Raw genomic sequence first — 5,492 nt, forward strand, 5'->3', positions numbered from 1 at the left:
TAAAAGAAGAAGCTGACTGACTGACTGACTGACTGACTGACTGACTGACTGACTGACTGACTGACTGACTGACTGACATATCAACGCACAGCCGAAACCGCTGGTCCTAGAGATTTCAAATTTGGCACGTAGGTTCCTTATATAGTGTAGAGGAGCACTAAGAAAGGATTTTCCAAAATTCACCTCCTAAGGGGGTCAAATGGGGGTTCAAAGTTTGTATGGGGAAACTAGATTAGTTTGACTATTTTATTCGAAACTTCACAGGAAGATTCCTTAAGACATATGACTGAATACGTGTTTCAGGTTTTTTGAAAATTTAACCCCTAAAAGGGTGAAAAGGGGGTGATAAAGTAAAAAAATCAATATGGGTATCGTTTTTATGGTTTATCGGGTCGCTGATCACGATAAATACAACGTTTTTAAAATCTAACGAGGCGGAAGTGAAATACCTTCTCCCCTGCTGTGGTGCAATGGGGTTTAAATATCAAAAAAATATATAAAAGAAGATATTGACTGACTGACTGACATATCAACGTACAGCCGAAACCGCTGGTCCTAGAGATGTCAAATTTGGCACGTAGGTTCCTCATATAGTGTAGAGAAGCACTAAGAAAGGATTTTTCAAAATTCGCCTCCTAAGGGGGTCAAATGGGGGTTCAAAGTTTGTATGATGGAACAATGTTAGATTCACTGTTTTATTCGAAACTTCACAGGAGGGATCCTAAAAACATATGACTAAAGACGTGTTTCAGATTTTTTTGAAAATTTAACCCCTAAAAGTTTGAAAAGGGGGTGATAAAGTCATAAAACTAATATGGGTATCGTTTTTACGGTTTATTGGGTCGCTAATCACGATAAATACAACGTTTTTAAAATCTAACGAGGCGGAAGTGAAATACCTTCTCCCCTGTTGTGATGCAATGGGGTTTAAATATCAAAAAAATATATAAAAGAAGAAACTGACTGACTGACATATCAACGCACAGCCGAAACCGCTGGTCTTAGAGATTTCAAATTTGGCACATATGTTCCTTATATAGTGTAGAGGAGCACTAAAGGATTTTTCGAAATTCTCCTCTTAAAACGGTGAAATGGGGGTTCAAAGTTTGTATGGGGAAACAAGATTAGTTTGACTATTTTATTCGAAACTTCACAGGAGGATTCCTAAAGACATATGACTAAATACATGTTTCAGGTTTTTTGAAAATTTGACCCCTATTAAAGGGGTGCAAAGGGGGTAAAGTGAAAAACACAATATGGGTATCGTTTTTATACTTTATCGGGTCGCTGATCACGATAAATACAACGATTTTAAAATCTAATGAAGTGGAAAATAAATTTTCTCCCCTGTTGTTGTACAATGGGGTTAAAATATCCAAAATAGCCATAAGTATAGGTTTAGTTTTTATCTTTACTTCTGGTTCAAGAGATTTCAAATTAACACGAAAGTTCCTTAGAGGAGCACTAAGAAAGGATTTTTCAAAGTTCACCTCCTAGCATGATAATTTGACAGGGGCAGGGACAGGGACAGGGACAGGGACATAGGGAAGGGACATAGGGAAGGGACATAGGGAAGGGATAGGGATAGGGATAGGGATAGGGAAGGGATAGGGATAGGGATAGGGATTGGGATTGGGATAGGGAAGGGATAGGGATAGGGATAGGGATAGGGATAGGGATAGGGATAGGGATAGGGATAGGGATAGGGATAGGGATAGGGATAGGGATAGGGATAGGGATAGGGATAGGGATAGGGATAGGGATAGGGATAGGGATAGGGATAGGGATAGGGATAGGGATAGGGATAGGGATAGGGATAGGGATAGGGATAGGGATAGGGATAGGGATAGGGATAGGGATAGGGATAGGGATAGGGATAGGGATAGGGATAGGGATAGGGATAGGGATAGGGATAGGGATAGGGATAGGGATAGGGATAGGGATAGGGATAGGGATAGGGATAGGGATAGGGATAGGGATAGGGATAGGGATAGGGATAGGGATAGGGATAGGGATAGGGATAGGGATAGGGATAGGGATAGGATAGGGATAGGGATAGGGATAGGGATAGGGATAGGGATAGGGATAGGGATAGGGATAGGGATAGGGATAGGGATAGGGATAGGGATAGGGATAGGGATAGGGATAGGGATAGGGATAGGATAGGGATAGGGATAGGGATAGGGATAGGGATAGGGATAGGGATAGGGATAGGGATAGGGATAGGGATAGGGATAGGGATAGGGATAGGGATAGGGATAGGGATAGGGATAGGGATAGGGATAGGGATAGGGATAGGGATAGGGATAGGGATAGGGATAGGGATAGGGATAGGGATAGGGATAGGGATAGGGATAGGGATAGGGATAGGGATAGGGATAGGGATAGGGATAGGGATAGGGATAGGGATAGGGATAGGGATAGGGATAGGGATAGGGGACTGGGACGGGGATAGGGGAGGGACGGGGACGGGGACGGGGACAGGGATGGGACGAGGACGGGGACAAGGATAGAGATAGGGACGGGGATAAGAATAGGGATTGGGGTCGGAATAATCGGTCGGCAATCGATATCTAGGCAGTGTAAAATGCAGGTGGCTCAGTGGAAAGGGATTAGTAAGTAGGCATCGGCGAGTATCCTGCATCCGTAATAACTATTACATTCAATGTGCTGTAAGAAGATCGTTGTTTGCTTGCCTTTTATATGTTTACGTTTTCAATAAGTATAAGCAAAATGGAAAAAAATTGTAAGCGATAATGCAAGGAAGTACTTTTTACCCTACCGACCATAGCGTCGAGATACTGGCTATGTGGGTTGTATAAATTTTCCCAGTATAAATATTTATATAGGTAAAATACATACATAATCGTACCTACTACCTACGCTGTGGTCGCTGTGTAACAATTCTACAATCATTGCAAAAATTTCTTTTAAAACAATAGTAATATGTATAAGGTACAGTCAGCCAAAAAAGTGGTTTACCACTTTTCGATCAATAGAGTCGAAAAGTGGTAAACCACTTTCTTGGCTGACCGTACAGCAAATAGATCAGTAACAATGGCCCCCAGTAGAGAATTGCCCCGCTTTACCTTAATCGAAATAATCGCTGACAGGTACCTACAAAGAAACCTACGGATCCAAATGAAAATCTTATTTTTTGTAAACGTTTCAATAAGAATACTTTTATTACGCGGGCGAAGCCGCGGGTAAAAGCTAGTGATGTATATTGTATACCGTAAAACGGTTGATTGTGACACAAGCTATAATTGTTTATTAATACTGTAACATCTGTAAACTGATATGCACAACTTACTTACTTACTTACTTACTTACTTACTTACTTAAATGATTGGACAAACAACGATAGGACTTCCAAAACTAAGGATGACAGAGCAGTTTCAATACACAAGTCTGTCGGCTTGTTGACCTTATATTCAATTCAATTCAATTCAATAATTTTATTTCGGAAAAAAATCCATAGTGTTAGTGTACATTCCCTTAAACCTATGTTAGTTACATTTACATATTATTTATTACATCTAAACAACTAAAACTATGATAAATTATACACTTGGCCTCTGGATTCCATATGTACACTATCCCAGTGTATCCAGATAGCACAAGCAGGCGATTCCAACACTAGGCGCACAAGGCTGTTGGAGCTGTCTCGCACGCGACGCATCAGGGAGGTAGTTCTTTTGCGTATTATAGCACCGAAACTGTCAGTGCGGGCCATATACCATATACCTTCAGATAACACGCTAGTATAGCGCAGCCCGTGACTCCGAACGGCTTTCAGTATTGTTGTGTACAATTCCAGAAACCAAAATGGCGTTTTCCTTGCAAGATCCCGTAGTACAGTCGTACATCGTGTATTCCGCCTTATTGGCGTTAAAGTTGTTAGCGGTCGCTTCACTGACGGCTATGAAGAGGATGTCCAGGAAAGTGTTCGCGAACCCTGAGGATGCAGCTGCGATGAAAGGGAAGGTGAACCTGAGCGATCCAGAGGTTGAGCGCGTACGGCGGGCGCATTTGAATGACTTGGAGAACATTCCAGCGTTCTGGCTGTTGGGGGCACTGTACGTGACCTGGTAGTCACGTACAGTGGCCGTGGCCGCTTGGGCTACGCTACTGTTCCGCGTGTACACCATCGGCCGCTTCGCCTACACCTTCGTGTACGCTGTTGTGCCTATTCCGCCGCCTGCTCGTGGCATCGCCTATTTCGTACCATACCTCATCAAATGGTACATGGGGATCCAAGTGGTTCTTCACTACGCTACAGCCCTTTAACTGTTTGTTACGGCTCAGCCACGACATTGGTCTAAGCGCGCTAATAGGTAATAGACATCATAATAAACATTTTTTTACGAGGACCTTTGCATACTTTTAACTGTAAGAAAAATATAATGTTTCTGACTTTCTGGCTAAGGAATTTATAAGCGACCATATAAACAAACTAAGCCAACTTTGACAACTTGCATCTTAAAAACTACTGATTCGATTTCGATTCGGTTTTTAGTTTATAATCATGCATTTATTTGTCTTTAATTTAAAAAAATCATATATCGAAATTATACACCGTGTCTACCGTTTTTTGCGGTTATTCAGTGTGATACGAAAATTAAGGTTTTTTTTAAAAAAATCTTACATTTTTTTTCCAATTTTTTTCAATATTTTTTTTTAAGTTACATAAAGCAATACCTTTCAAATGAAACATGTTTTGTCAAAATCGGACGAGGTAAAAAAAAATGAGATTTTTTTTTCGGTTTTCGTAACCGACCTCGCTACGCTCGTCGTTCTAAGGGATGAAATTATAATATCCTCGGAATTTTTAATTTTATTTTGATGTGTACTGTTACTATGTATTTTTCTGTGTCAGAAAAACATATTATTTCTGACTTTCTGGCAAAGGAATTTCAAAGTGGCCATATAAAGCGATCTTTCCCAACTTTGGCAACTTGTATCTTAAAAAATGCTAATCTGATTTCGATGCGGTCTTCAGTTTTCAACTAAAAATTGATCTGTCTTCGATTAAAAAAAACTTGTATATCGACATTGTACATTTTGTCTGTCATTCTTTGAAGTTATTCATTGCGAGACGTAAATTTACTTTTTTTATTTTTTTCTTACTTTTCTTTCAAATTTTTTTTCTTTGTATTTTTTTTAAATTACACAAATCAATACCTTTCATTTGAGATACGTTTTGTCAAAATCGGACGATACAATAAAAAGATAGAATTATTTTCATTTTCATAAAACACCTCGCTACGCTCGGCTTCCTAAGGGATGAAATTTCGATATCTCGGAAAAAATCGTTTACTATGATGTCTATTATCACCATGCAAAGCGGCTTGCTTCCATCCAAAAGTGCAGCTTTTGGCCAAAAATTCTCCATAACAAATATGACTATAGGTACCTACTACAAATTCGCAAACGTTACAACGAAACCTTGAGTTAATATACTTTGAAGGGAGAAAGAAGGAAGAAACTAA

General features: G+C 39.9%; 1 pseudogene; it reads left to right on the forward strand.

Moving 5' to 3' along the window:
* Window positions 1–3,697: 3,697 nt before the first annotated feature.
* Window positions 3,698–4,290, forward strand: LOC125225728 (annotated as a pseudogene).
* Window positions 4,291–5,492: the final 1,202 nt, after the last annotated feature.

The sequence above is a fragment of the Leguminivora glycinivorella genome, chromosome 4, assembly GCF_023078275.1.
Source record: "Leguminivora glycinivorella isolate SPB_JAAS2020 chromosome 4, LegGlyc_1.1, whole genome shotgun sequence".
Classification (NCBI taxonomy): domain Eukaryota; kingdom Metazoa; phylum Arthropoda; class Insecta; order Lepidoptera; family Tortricidae; genus Leguminivora; species Leguminivora glycinivorella.